This window comes from Sinocyclocheilus anshuiensis, unplaced genomic scaffold, assembly GCF_001515605.1.
Source record: "Sinocyclocheilus anshuiensis isolate Anshui unplaced genomic scaffold, SAMN03320099.WGS_v1.1 scaffold392, whole genome shotgun sequence".
In the NCBI taxonomy this organism is placed as follows: Eukaryota; Metazoa; Chordata; class Actinopteri; order Cypriniformes; family Cyprinidae; genus Sinocyclocheilus; species Sinocyclocheilus anshuiensis.
Window position 1 is genome coordinate 3,693,267 of NW_015557091.1, and position 15,548 is coordinate 3,708,814.

Genomic DNA, 15,548 nt, shown 5'->3' on the forward strand with positions numbered 1-15,548 from the left:
ACTTTTTTCCCCCAAACCATTAATTCAGTTTTCAAAACAAAGACACATTTCTCCAAAAGTTTAACAATGAGCAAGTTAAACATTAGGTAGCAAAACTGATGACACACCAATCAGAATCTCTGCATGCTAACAACGGAGAGAGGAGAGAGCTGAGCCAATTATCTACAGCGGTTGTATAATTATACATACAATATAATTACAGTACAGTACCAGTACATTAGACAATGGAAATTTCACTATTCTATATGTACAGTAAACTGTAGCACATGTTGTACACCTTCACGCATGTGACTGTCAAATGTTATTTGTAAACATTTTTTATGTGTACTGCATTTTTGCAGAACTGAGAAATGACTGCCTAGAGATATAGCTAGTCTTGTGTCAGGAGACCAAGAAACTGCTATAGTACTGCTTACTGTAATGAAATTTGGCCAAATTGTATTTTTTACTGTACTGTATTGTGGTGCATGCCAAGTTCATACAATTATTTGGTATTTGAACTTTTCCAATGCTTTTCATCTACTGCAAGATTACTTTACAGTAGTAAAATTTAAATGATTTTTTCCCAAAAGTTCATTGCTGAATTATACATCTGTATCTGTAATTTAATTTATGTATACTGTAATAGACATTGAGCTGAAAAATAATTCCTGAATCCTAGTAAGAGTTTTTTGTTACAGTGTTATTGATCTCAGTGTTCACTGGTTAGAAAAGTCATCTGTGTATTTGAATTGTAAGCATTTACAGTTTTTTTCAACTGCTTACACACAAAATCTTTACTTGTCTTAAGCTGACACTCAAACAGCAGAAGTACACAAATCTGCAAAACCATACACTAATTCTCGGCCATTGACTCAGTTTTCAATTTCATAAAACACTTTTTGCAAAACACACAATTCTCTATGTAACGCACAAAAATCTAACAGGAATTAATATTATGGCAAAGGTGTTTGCAAACGTTTGCTTTTGAGATGTGTTTGTGATATTTTGAATGCAGTGCTTCATTTTGCAAGAGATGAGGCATTTTGCAGTTTGTGTGTGCAATTCTTGGATTTGTGTGTAAAGTTTTGTAAATGTGTGTTAGCAGTTAAAAAAACCTGTAAGAAAAACTGTAATAACTAGATTGAAAATTTTGAAAGACAAATGTATGCTGGCTTGTCTTAAAGTCTTGTTTAAAGAACATAAATGGTTTGGTCAGTTAGATGTTTGCTAAAGTGTTGCTAGGATATTCTGGGTGGTTGCTAGGCTCTTGCTATGCAGTTGCTGGGGTGTTGCTAGAGTATATGGTTGATAGAGTTTGTTCTGGGTGATTACAGACATTCCCACCTCTATTATACCATCTAAGTAGCCTATGTAATTTGAATAGAACCACTCGTCTTATTTATAGTGATACAAGCTCAGAAACATTTATAACCTGTTGAAAGTTTTTTATATTGTGCATGGACTTGGTGCCATGATGGATATTGAAATGTTGCTATTTATTTTTCATTTTAAATAGTATAGATGATTACTTAATGGTAATACAATATTTGTGAACACAACTGTGTATGTCAGACCATAAATCCCCAAAAACTATGCATGGGGGCTTGCTTTGGTGTTGCCACCCCACATAGACCCCATGCCACCCCTTTGCCACCCTAAAAATTATTTTCTAGATCCGCCCCTGCCTAAAGGATGCATTGCCCGGCCAACACAAGCTGAATGTCCAGCAAGTTCGTTACAGCACTAGAGAAGGAACTCATAAACAATATATCAGAATGCCTTTTTCTTCTGTGTTTGGTTTGTGAATATTGTTTTTGTGAATATTGATTTACTCTAGCTTAGTTGCTAGTGGATTTTGGTTGTGCTTGTGTTGAGATAAGGACTAAATAATATAAGATACAGTATGTATGGTAGCACACAAAATGTCCCCGTGAAGCAGGGTTAGGCTGGGTAGCTTTAACAGTTAGCCCCCATGGCTACCTTCACCAGTATGAAAGAAAAAACCCTGTTTCCCCAGTGATGACAATTCAAAAGAAGGATCTGGCAAAAGAAAAAATGGAATTGGAATTAATGGAATTTTTTACTTTCGTCGGAATGGTACGAAATTTGGTAAAGGTTTTGGCACTTGCTATGTGAACACGTGGAAATCTTGGATGAGATTTTAAAAAAAGTCCTGAATTTTTTTTTACTCCTTACAGTCAGAATCGACTGCATTGGAACTAATGGGAAGCGAATTTCATCTAGTGGAAATGTTTGGTACTGCGCCCAAACGAAATTTTACCGAAAGCTTTTTTTTTTTTTTTTAGATATCAATCTCAAATTTGGAACGCTACTTGTTTGGATTTATGGCTTTGATTTGGTTTTTGAGTAAAACATGTTTTGGAAAATATATATTTCATATAAAATGTTAAAATAGTATTTTTGTGCATTTTTCATAACAAACTTGAACAGTTTTTTACATTTATTTTTTTAATTATTATTTTTAAAAATATATATATTTTTTTTTTTATGAAACCACTGCATATATAATTTATATATAGTTTAGTAATTTAGTAGTATAAAATCCCCTAAAAATACAAAATATTAAATAAAAAAAACATTATCAAACTATAATATTTTTTTTCCATGGAAGGCCACTCAACAGCGTCAAAGTCCCTTCAAAGGGGTCATATGATGCTGCTAAAAAGAACATTATTTTGTGTATTTGGTGTAATGAAATGTGTTTGTGGTTTAAGGTTAAAAAAAACACATTATTTTCCACAATCACCAATGAAATCTGACAACAACTGTCTTATAAATGTTTTCTTATGCTCCAATAGCGTTATTTTTCAGGCTAGACCAGCCAATGTGCATAAGCAGTCCTAATCGCACGTCTCCAGAACGCTGACTATTTCTATAGCAACCGGGACTTCTAACGACAGCTGCAGTGACGCGATGACTTTACCGATTAGCGATTGACTCTTTTACTCAGAAGGCGGGGCTTCCTTTAATAGAGCAGCCATATTGAGCGTTGCATATTTCCCCCATTCAAAACTATACGAGTGACACGTCTTGGGTATACTATAGTCTTTGACAGCGTTAAACAGATTTAAGGCCTGTTCACACCAAGGACGATAAAGATAACGATAAAAATATAGTTCTAAAAATCGTTCTCAATATTAAAAAATAGCAGAGTCCACACCACAGCTATAACGATAAAGGCACAGAGAAAAGATATCGTTGGAATCATTTTCAGAACGATTTTTTTCCAGCTGATGAACGATACAAACATTAACAGCCAATCAGAATCAATCCTGCTATAACGAGCTCGAGAATTTAAAGCGGCAGACGAGTGTGCGCTTGGAATAAACAGACGATATCGTCAGCTGGTGTGGATGCTAATATAGTTATCTTTATAGTTATCGTTCTTGGTGTGAACGGGCCTTTATCTTGTAATATGTGATCTGTCACGTGGCATTTACAGTGAAAATATTTCCATAACTGACTAACCTCATTCAGGTTGTATCTTTCTCCAGGTATATGGAAACTCCTTGCACACAAGTAGGAGATCTCCAGTGTAGCTGGTGGTAAATCAATGGGGCATGACTGAGTCTATTTAAAGCCTCACTGGACTGGGGACAGCACATCTCCCACAGCTTTATATTCTCCTGTGCATATGTTTATTGTCAGAAGAAGAATAATGTCATGTCTTCAACTGGTTCAATGGACTGGATGTTTAGATGTTTATGACTGATATGAGCTACGAAGAGATAAGATGTCTTACTGATTGTTTTATGTTCTAAAGAGGCATTTTCTCACTTACCATGTCCAAAACAAAAGTAAATGCTAAACAGGTCGATACTTTAGGCATACTTTATACTTTGCATACTTTATTATGCATAATAATAAGAGAGAGGTAATATTCTCTATAGTGACTGCATCCATATCCATTCCAAGTTGTTTTTAGACATTTAAGCAATTATTTAAAACATATTTTCATGACTTTAAATGTTTTAAAAATTTAGTTTACTAAGAAATACTAATATATATATATATATATATATATATATATTATATATATACATACACATTTGGGGGGGGGGGACAAATAAGTTGTCCCTTCATTTTTAACATATTTATTGCCATCTAATATTCATCATGTCATTGTAATAATCTGACTTCTGCCCTCTGGCAGCGGACAGGGAATAATATAAAGTTATTTCAGTATAAGTGAGATAGTATTACAGTTTTATTATTAGTATTTTGATGTAGTTTTTACTTTCTATATTTTCTATTTTAATTTAATTTAATAATAAATTAATAATAATAATTATTATTAATTTAAATATGCCTATATAGTTTTATTATTATTTTAAATATGCCTATATAGTTTTATTTTAGCTTTAGTTTTAGTTATTTTAAAACATTAAGTTAAACTAAACGAGAATGAGAAATGTTGCCTTGGCAACTAGTTTATATACTGTATATATACTCCCAAATTTCAGTGCTATTTCAGTTAAAGTTTATTTTATTTCAAGTGACAAAAGTTTGTTTTTAGTTTTTAACTATAATAAACCTGGGTCATTTCACACTTTTTCTAAAAAATAAATAAATAAAATAAGTACATAAATACAAAATAAATAATAATAAAAAAAAAAAAAAACTTGTTTCTTAAAGAAAACAACTTATTCACAATATAAGTGTCTTGCATGAACATCCACCAGCAGGGGCTAACAGCCCATACTAACCAACCAAATCATGATCGGTCTTATACCAGTGAATATTTTTGCAAAAGAAGTCACAACAACCAAAAATCTCAACCGGGCCAGTGGAAAACAACCTTACTGCTGAGCCCTGATCTGTAGAGCTAGACTCCAAACTCTGCTTATTTAAAAAAAAAAAAAAAAAAAACCAGAGGAAAGCAACTGTTGCAGACATGAGGATTTGTAGAATCCTGGAGAATTATTGATTGTTTCCAGCAGAAAAAGCCAGAGTGGAACTTGCACATATTCAGTTTGCTCCTGAGAGATCTCTGATACTCAGGGATTCTGCCAGTGCCCCTGCAGAGCGACTCCAGGCTCAGGCTTGTTTGCACACGGGGTAGGGAGGATAATCCCAAGGGTATTTTTCACCTCCTATAGGTTACGGATACAGCCCCCACTCTCTCTCTGGATGCATCCAGCGGTGCAGACAGGATCAGCGGAGTTAGTATGTGCTCTGAGTTTCTCTCGCTGAGGGTCATTGAATGCACAGCAGAGACCGGCTCCATCGGTCCACACAACATTGCGTTCCTCCCTGCGACGTGTCTCGCTGTGATCTGTAATGGCACACGTCTCATTTATCTTTTACATGGACTGTCTGCAAGAATAGACACTCTTGCTTTAGCAATCCTGCTGTTGAGGTCCTGGAGTTACAAAATAAAACTTCACTGGATAATGAAAGTCTAACTAGATCTTGGCCTGTGCTACAGTTGTTGCCACAATGTTAGGTTAGGGTGGTTGCTTACTGGCAAAAAGAGCCCTCAAATTTAATTGAAAATTATGAAAGGGGTCATCTTACCCCAGTATTAGGATAAGATGACCCCTTTCATAATTTTCAATCAAATTTGAGGGTCCAAACCTGGGGTAAGAAGTCTCGCGGGGGAAACGTAAACCATGTCATCTGTCTAAGGAAATGTCATCTGATATTTGCAGATTATAAAACACATCTGATATCATTTTTAATTTAATGTATTTTATTTGAGAAAAAGTGTCAATAATGCAAAATACTAAGTAAATATTTAATGCATATAAATTTATAGCTATATGTTTAAATTTATCTATGTAAATATAAACATCTGAATTGCACTTTCATTCTACAAATTACAATTACAATTTTTACAACCTAAAATTTTAATTGACAGGTTTTTCATAACAAATTAAGTTGTAATTTAAACAAAGATTATTGCCATATGTTTTAGAAGAAAATACTATTTCAGTCTTTCTACTTCAAAATTTCACATTTAATTCAATGCATTATTTGCTTTTTCTTTGTAATTCTTTGTGAAATTTACTAGCAATTCTGAGTGAGCATTGTTTCAAAGCACCATTTTTTCAGTGTTGGTTATGATGAATAATGGAGATCTTTGAAATTTACTAATTTATGTTAATTTATAGAATTTTTAAATGACTTCATAAATTATAATTATTCAGTAATGAAAAATAAGCATACAATATAAAGCATAAAAAGCCACTGGTCAATTTTGAAGGGATCATCTAACCTTAAGGGGTTTATTTTATATTTTGTTTTATTTTATTTTAATATGAATAATAAAATAAAAACACATTTTTGACCATTCAAATCTAAATGAAGTTCAGATAAAAAGTCAAGATTAATAAGAGCACAACCATTCAATAAATGTGACATTTAGTGACATCTATTGTCCTCATACAGTAAAAATAAATTATCAAGGAAATGCACCAGCAATGCAAATATAGATTGAATCTAACAACATGGATTCACTCTCACATTTAATGCCACTCTTTCTTGCACTCAACTGGAAAGGTCCACCTGAGGCTAACAATAATGTCTAATCTATGTCCATCCCACCTGACCCAAACTGCACCCATAAGCTTGTTTTGGCTTCTGCCGATACTCTGTCAAAAAGGTCCATTTGCTGTCTGAGGTAATCACTTCCATTAGCATTTATCAGCGTGTCTGTCCGGGGACCACTTTAGAAACATCTGCTTTCTCCAGCGCTCTAAAAGGCTGCCCGCTCCGCCCCACAGGCTTCGCCACAAGGACACCAGAGCACCGGGGCTTTGCGCAGCCATTAATTGGCGTCTTTTAGGGTTTGCTAAGATATTAGCACTTTCTCCTGAAACAATCCTCCATTCGTTTCTTCCCTAAAGGGTCGACTCGAGACCAGGGCGGGAGGGGGTGTGGAAACCTGACTGCTCTCCGGTGTCTCTCCAAACCCAGTGTTCCCTTGGCCTTGCCACTCTCTTTGGGGGAGCGTGATGCCAAACCCTTGACAGGGACGGCTGATGCCAGCGTGATGATGAGGCATGGTGGCACCGGGCACGTTTCCAAGCAGGGCCCACGGGCAGACTGGCAGAATTAAATTGCTGAATATAGGATGCCATTAACAACTTTCCCATGCCAGATGTCTCCTGTAGGAGAGTTAAGCACCCTTCTCTATAAATGAAGAGCGATTTAAACCAGTCATTCTTATAAATTGTGCATACATCTAAGGATTCAAAACATAGCAAGCTGCCTACCTAGACAGCATTTTAAGGCATTATTGGGTGAGTTCCTGGCTTTTCCAAAAAGTAGGTGCACTGAAAAAAAATGTTTCAGTCATCCAATTAAAAAAATTTAGGGTAATGAATGAATGAATGATGCATTTATATAGCGCTTTTATGTGTATTGTTGTACACCCAAAGCGCTTTACAATCATGAGGGGGTCTCTCCTCAACCACCACCAGTGTGCACCATCCACTTGGATGATGCGACGGCAGCCACAGTATAACGGCGCCAGTGTGCTCACCACACACCAGCTACAGGTGGAGAGGAGAGAGAGTCATAGAGCCAATCAAGTGGATGGGAATTATTAGGAGGCCATGATTGACAAGGGCCAGTGGAGGGAATTTGGCCAGGACACCGGGGTTACACCCCTACTCTTTACGAGAAGTGCCATGGGATTTTTAATGACCACGTAGAGTCAGGACCTCGGTTTAATGTCTCATCCGAAAGACGGTTGATTCACATTTATATTTTTTAACTTGATTGGATAAATGAAATTTTTTTTTCAGTGTGGCATCAAGTTACCTTATTATGGGCAGATCCTATGGCAGCATTGCAGAGACTACAAGCTACAAGCTCTGTGAAAAAATGCATTTAAAACAAATGTTGATTATAAATGGACTTGGTTCTGAAACAATCATTAAAAATGGTTCTATCTAACCAAAAACAGACTATTCTACCAATATTTGTGTGCGCTGTTTTATGCATTGTGTTGCTAGCTTCAAACTACGGTGGCCGAGAAGTGCTAAACAAATCACAATTCTGAAAACAAAATAACAAATTACAAACGCAAATGCAAGTCTAAAAAACAAAATAACAATTCAGAAAGCACAACAACAATTCAGAAAACATAAGTCAGAAAACACAACGACAAATCAGACAAACAGGAAGAGGTAGGTATAGTTTGAGACAGCGCCATTGGTTTGGGATTACTCACCGCTGACTGGACGAGACATCTGTCAATCAACTTATACAGGGAAGAACCAGCCGAAGAACAGCAGAGTCGCGGTAGAAAGTTCGGCGATGGTATTAAAGTAGTATGCTTGATAGTAGAAATCCTGCTATTTTAACAGTGTAAATAGCTATTTGCACAGTGTAAATAGCATATTGCTAAAAATATTGCTATTTTCACTTAGTGTAAATAGAATCCATTGCTAATACGAGATTTGAAAAGGGAGGGAAAAAAAGTTCGGCAAAAGACGGGATCGAACCCGGGTCGATCGCGTCAAAAAGCCAACGATGCATGCTTATCCATCTGCGCCACTGGAGCTGATGATTGACAGCCACTTTTAACTAAATGTAGATAGACACCCCGTATTTTTTATTCCATAGTAAGGGCAATTCATACAATACACAGAATTGTGATTTGTTTTGCACTTCTTGGTCACCATATCAAACTCTATTGGAATCAATTGTGAATTGAGTTTCCTGTGTGGCGTGCAATGCCTTTGTCTATGTAGACTGCCAAGTCACTTACACTTAAAAAAAAATTGGTGGTAAAACAATTTTCACTCAGAAATTGCTAGCTAATTTCATAAATCATTACAAAAAACTGCAATTAATACATTAAATGTGAAATTTTGAGCAGAAACACTGAAATCGTGTTTTCCTATACAACCTAATCCAATTTTTATTTATTTATTAATTTTCTTTACAGTGTATGGGTTTCATCTTGGTTAGAACACACTTTTGCACCTTAGTTTTTCAGTGAAAAAAAACATTTATGCATAATTTTGGCAATATTCATTCAAAAACTGAGGTGCATAAGGTGAATGATGCCTATGATCAATCAGTTAAAAAAAAAAAGAAACACGCTAACTAAATAACTAACAATCAGTCAATAAACAAACAAACAAAACAAAACAATAAATAAATTGAAAATTATTATTTTTGAGAAAAAGAAATTGGGTCAAAATGACCAGAACACAACATGAGGGTTACACATTAATATTTATAATGTTGATTCTTATACATATAATATCGAAAAGTGCTTTATAGCAAGTGTCTTTATTTAACAAGACGAATGATTATCATCATAAGCTTTGAAATTGAAAACATGGACTGTAATAGTTGTGAAGGAGAGCAGAACTATTTCTTCTTCCGCTCATCTGAACGGGAGCAGGAATGCTGAATGACAAGCAGTCAGTGCTCAGTCACAGCACTCATTCAAACATCATCTGGAGTTATTTCACACCAAATAAGTGCCATTATTGTAATGCACTATTTTATAACAAACAACAAAACCAAAATGTACTTATAAACCCAAACTTTCTTACATTTATAATAAATTTAAAATAAATGTATTGAAATTAAAAGTTGTTAAAGGATTGATCATGTTCAGTGATTGTTGTCAGTAAATAAAAGACAAAAACAGAACTCTGATTATTATGATTAAATACAAAAAAATACTGCCTGTCAAAAGGCTATAATTATTTACTATAATTACTTTGCATCAATATTTACCTTGATATTATAAAATATCAGTATTGGAGTGAAAAGAAAATAGTTAAATCAGCTAATATGATTGTGTACCTTATTTTAACATCATGCATTGATATTTCTCAAACAATTTACCCAAAAGCCAGATATCTAAACCACATTTGATTCGATTCTCTTAAATAACTCTTCTGGTGGTTGTCTTAAACGTACAATATTTATAGTAAGTGACAACACATAACCCGCAAGACAGCGAGGAGCGTCAGGCTAAAGGGACAACACACCGTACTGCAGGTTGATCCCGTGAGGGATTCCAAGCAAAAATAATATTCCAAAATCGCTGGGTATTATTCGATTATTATTATTCGAAAATCGCACCCCTCCCCCGCATGCATGCACAGATACCCATAAACTGAGAGAGAGGGAGAGAGACGGGATTCACACTTTCAATCTGTATGATAAACTGTTTAATTCAGAAGATAGGCTACCTTAACTCAAGCCATATAGTGATTGTAACGTGCTGAAACATATTAATATAATAAACACAACCGAATGACGGCACTTATTAACATAACAGTCCGTCGATTAGCATAAATGAACTGCTCATAAGGCTAGGACATTTCCATTTCAAAAAATGGAACCCCTGAATAGATACGAGATGGGAGGAAAAATATACTTCAATATCTTCTGTCGCAATTATATCGTTGGGTAATTATACTGTATATAAACTGCGGGCATCAGGGAGTCGTTATTAATATGCGGGTGGCATTTAAATCGCTTTTGAACGCACGCTTGTTTTTTACTTTCACTTTCAAGATTCGAGATCACACATACGGAGCAGCACTCGGCAGTACTTGCCACACATTTTACAAGATTAGATGTTTGTCAGTGCTGCTCAGGATCTGCAAATCAGTCATCTCTCTTTACTGTTTTTGTGGTAAGTGAAATGTTATGTACTGTAATATAACAGGCTACCGTTAGCAAGCAGCTAACTGTCCCTTTAGTGGATCCGTAGAATGCGTTATTTGTTTTCCGCGCCTTTCTGAATACGGATTCAGCCACAACTCTAACCCAGTCGGGGGTGTTTGTGGTCCGCACAGAACTCTTATTTGACATCGTCTTAAGTTACTGTAACCGTTATATGCTACGCAAGTCTTTTTTTATGCCACGCAAGTCTACAGTGTGCACGTGAGACAATGTGTTCTTCTGTTGTCTTTGACAGCTTTTAGGTGCGTTATTGGCAGCGCCACCCTCTGCTTACATGAACGCGTCACCACCGCATCAGCATGGAAAACATGGGGAGATTTTTTGAGACAATAATCGCACAACCTATTCGATATTCTATAATTAAATCAACTAATCGAATATTCGAAAATCGTGACCCATCCCTAATTAACATGGTGGGAATATTAAGAAGCACCAAAAAACCGAGGGAGCCTAGACCTGCCGGAAAAGCAATTACAAATACTCGACAAGTGTAGCAGCATTCAGGAGACGTCTGTGGCAAATCTGCAGCAGACCTTACATGGCTTTAAAGAGATGTTAGGACCAAAAGATTCACTCTGATCAAAGCCTCACCACACAGGAGAACCCGGGACACGGTGCCGAGGCAATTCTCAACAGTGCTGTTCCTTCAAAGAGACATGACTGTGAGTGGGGTTGTCGAGCCTTTGTGAGATAACAGAAGGGACCAACCTTTGGTGAGCTAAAAATATCCTTCAGCCCACAAAACAATTACACTGATGGACCAAGGTGGCACAACCCCCAACCTCCCAGCTTCTCCTGCCTCATGATGTGCGTGTCAGAAGAGCAGAAAGGAAGTAGCGCAAAACAAAAACAAGATCTCCTGCTCACACAAGCATGCTGTACAGCCTTACTTCCTTTGAATGATTTACAGTGGGTACGGAAAGTATTCAGACCCCTTTAAATTTTTCACTCTTTGTTATATTGCAGCCATTTGCTAAAATCATTTAAGTTAATTTTTTTTCCTCATTAATGTACACGACCTAAAAATGGCTGTCCACCAACGTTTACCATCCAACCTGACAGAACTGGAGAGGATCTGCAAGGAGGAATGGCAGAGGATCCCCAAATCCAGGTGTGAAAAACTTGTTGCATCTTTCCCAAAAAGACTCATGGCTGTATTAGATCAAAAGGGTGCTTCTACTAAATACTGAGCAAAGGGTCTGAATACTTAGGACCATGTGATATTTCAGTTTTTCTTTTTTAATAAATCTGCAAAAATGTCAACGATTCTGTGTTTTTCTGTCAGTATGGGGTGCTGTGTGTACATTAATGAGGAAAAAAAATTAACTTAAATGATTTTAGCAAATGGCTGCAATATAACAAAGAGTGAAACATTTAAGGGGGTCTGAATACTTTCCGTACCCACTGTAAAGGAATAGTTCACCCCAAAAGGACAAACCAAAACAGATTTGGAGAAATGTTGCATTACATCACTTGCTCACCAATGGATCCTCTGCAGTGAATGGGTGCCGTCAGAATGAGTCCAAACAGCTGATAAAAACATCACAATAATCAGAGTAATCCACACCACTCCAGTCCATCAATTAATGGTGTTTGTAAGAAACAAATCCAGACATTTTACCTTTAAACTGTCACTTCTGGCAAAACTATCAGTCAATAATCTATAATAATGCTACAGTGAAAAAGTCCATCTTCTGTTGTCCTCTCACATCAAAACCAACTGACATATTTGTTTAGAGCCGTTTTAAACAGTTTTCTCTTGATCTGTGCATATTTCTCTCCTGATTCAGAGAAGTCAAATTTTCAGTGGAGAAAGGACTCATATTTTAGGCGGAAGCAATGGTTTGAAGTTAAAAATATCCTAATGATAGATTCATTCATCATTATGCACTGCTGAAAGTTACATACTAATGTTCCCCCTCCATTATGTTAGTTTTTTTAGAGACTAGAACTGATTTCTTATCTAATAGGAACAACATATTTTTACCAGTAACCTATTACACTTCTGATCACATTTTCAACAGCTATGGCCAGCTATGCAATCAACCAATAACATTAGCAGCGGGAATGACTACAATGGTCAATGACCACATAGTGACAAAATCACTGCTTGTGTGAATGGGCCTTAAGGCATCATCCTTACCAAAATAGAACCTCACAAGTGACTGAGTTGGAAGCATCTATAGGAAGCAGATCTGTTGATTATGCTTGATTCAAATACAGTTTGACATTTGCAAGATGATAAGCCAACAGCGTGATACTTTAATAAAGCATAATAATGAATAGCACACACAAATATTATACTGATTATTAAATTTAAAAAAATAAATTTCAACATTTTAGAAGGGAAGTCGTTGATATTTTGCAGAGTTATGGCTTATAATGTGATGCTTACAATAAAAGTCAAAGGAATTATTAAAATGAGGATTCTGAATAGTCAAAATACATCAAGAAATAAAAGTCTCAAGCTTGATACAAGTAACATGAAAATGACAGAGATGGACAGCATGCGTGGACACCTGCTTCAGAACATGTCAGCTTCTCAATACATGTGAATCTGGAACATGCAATAAGCCTCGGCGAATTCAAATAATTATGAAATCCCTCACAGACAGCAGTGCATTCATATGCAGAGAGGAAACATATGAATATATACAGTGTGTTTATTTGATGAAATGACTGGCAGTGTTGTTTCCATGCAAGTTTGTGAGGTTTGATTACGCGCCGAGACCAGCCCACAGGACAGAAAGTGATGTGCCTTTATTAAAACGCTGCCACAGTCACTGAATGTATACAGATGCCATAATGTAATAGATAGCATCACGCGTCGAGTAACAGAGCGGTGAGAAAGAGAGGGAGAGTAAAAATAAAGTCTGCCAGCTCAGTTCATGGCGCCGCGCTGGAATTTGCATGTTATCAGAGGCAAAATATCTCAATCAAAATGTCACCCGCCGCCTGCAGTCCTCGGCTGGGCTTTGATGGCGCAGAGGCCAATTTCTGTAAAGTGGAGCTCAATGCAAGGACTCTCCAAGGGACAGAACAACTTCCATCTTAGAATTTGATATGGAGAAAGAAGGAATTGGGGGAGTTGTGTAGCTTCGCTTGGGTTTGACGCACACTGACTCACACAGCTGCTGAACAAATGTCAGAATCGAAAGATCAAACAGTGACTTAGATTATGCTTCCAATCTAGATTTATATTGTTTTGTTTTGCAAGTATACGGTTGTCATTTTTGCCTTTTGTAAGAAACAGTTTACCCACAAATGAAAATTCAGGCTGAAATTAATCTGGAAATGTCTCCAGATTCGAACTTGGGTCACCCACTTGAGGTTGGGCTCAATGTATCAGAATATTGCTCTTTGATATTTCTAAAAACCTGTCAGACATTACCTATAACAAACCGAGAGGATGAAATTCTCACACAGCAGTCAGGATACTTAGCACCTTCTCTAGACTACCTCTGTCTCCCTCATTACCACAGAGTGTGAAAACGCCTGTATCTGTGATTAATTTAAACGCTTAAACATTTCACTGGACCCAGATATTAAAGTAGCAGTTTAGGAAAAGCGCTAAAAACTTGCAACACTTTGCAGGTCTGTATAACAGAATGATGAATTAGTCTAGCTGTGTCCATCTGTCTGTGAGAATGGATTTGTGTAGTGCCCTCTGTTGAAACTCACCGGTATGACGCTCGAAGTTCACAGTGAAACACACAATGAGATCAAGTCCTGAATCAGCAGGACCAAATACCATCCTGTCCTTCCTCCTTAGGCTCTGTTCACTGGTATTTCCATCTCATCTCAGTGACCTTTACCTGTTAGCTCTGGTATCAAAGTGTCCTCAAACACACACACACACACACACACGAGAGAGATAGATAGATAGCTATAGACAGACAAATGATAGATAGATACATAGATAGATAGATAGATAGAAATATATGTTTTTGTTTGGAAAATTCTTTGGCACAATTACAATATGGAGTTTACTCTGGGCCGTTCACCCTTCTCTCAGATCACTTCTGTTCACACACACACACACACACACACAAAATCAAATTGATTATTACACAGTGCAGTGGATCCTCTATTACTACCAATGTTCTGGGGACCGTGTCCTTTTGAAGCATAGCTAGAAATGCATTCTTTCTCTCATGTTGGTACGGCCATGAAGCTCCAGACTCTGGCAGCTCTTTTTCACAGTGACGGCGCGATCCGTGGCTGTTTTTAGAGCTAGGGGAGGTGCAGGCCGCTCGAATCCATTAAAGAGAAGGTGCTGGGAACTCTAATTCATTTGTCACTTTAGCCTGGAAGTTCCAAATGTCAGACACAACGATTTCTCAGCACACATCCCCTCCTGCTCAGTGAAGACAGAGGCGAGATATTGTATCGAACGATGGCTGGCAACAAATACGAAGCTCTGAGCTAATGTTTCGGTTTATTACAGCTGTCCTGATAAATGACGTCCGCCACTGAAGTTTCAGTCCGTCGCACAAGATCCCGCAGTAACACCAGACCTAATTTCTTGCTAAAATGTACACTGACAGAAGACACAATAACGCTGAATTTACCTTTTTGAACATACTTGTTGCTTAGGTGATGGAGTGAATTTCCATTGACATCATTTGGCAGATGCTTTCACCCAAAGCAAATTTACATTGATTTCAAAGTATGCATTTTATCAGTTCAGAGGAATCAAACCCATGACCTATATATATATAGTCTTGAGATAGTCTTAAAGATACAGCAGCAGAAATAGCTAATTTAAAGGGATAGTTCACCCAAAAATTTAAATTCTCTCATCATTTACTCACTTTTATGTCATTCCAAACCTATATGACTTTCTTTCTTCTGTGGAACATAAAAGAAGATATTTTGAG

At 36.7% G+C, this 15,548-nt stretch overlaps 1 long non-coding RNA gene across 1 annotated transcript in view; it reads left to right on the forward strand.

Annotated features, from left to right (window-relative positions):
* Window positions 1-8,194: 8,194 nt before the first annotated feature.
* The window catches only part of LOC107677269 (uncharacterized), a 21,242-nt gene continuing 13,888 nt past the window's right edge, over window positions 8,195-15,548 (forward strand). The window contains exon 1 of the long non-coding RNA XR_001632817.1: window positions 8,195-8,282. This is a non-coding gene — a long non-coding RNA (uncharacterized LOC107677269). The remainder of the gene's footprint in view (window positions 8,283-15,548) is intronic.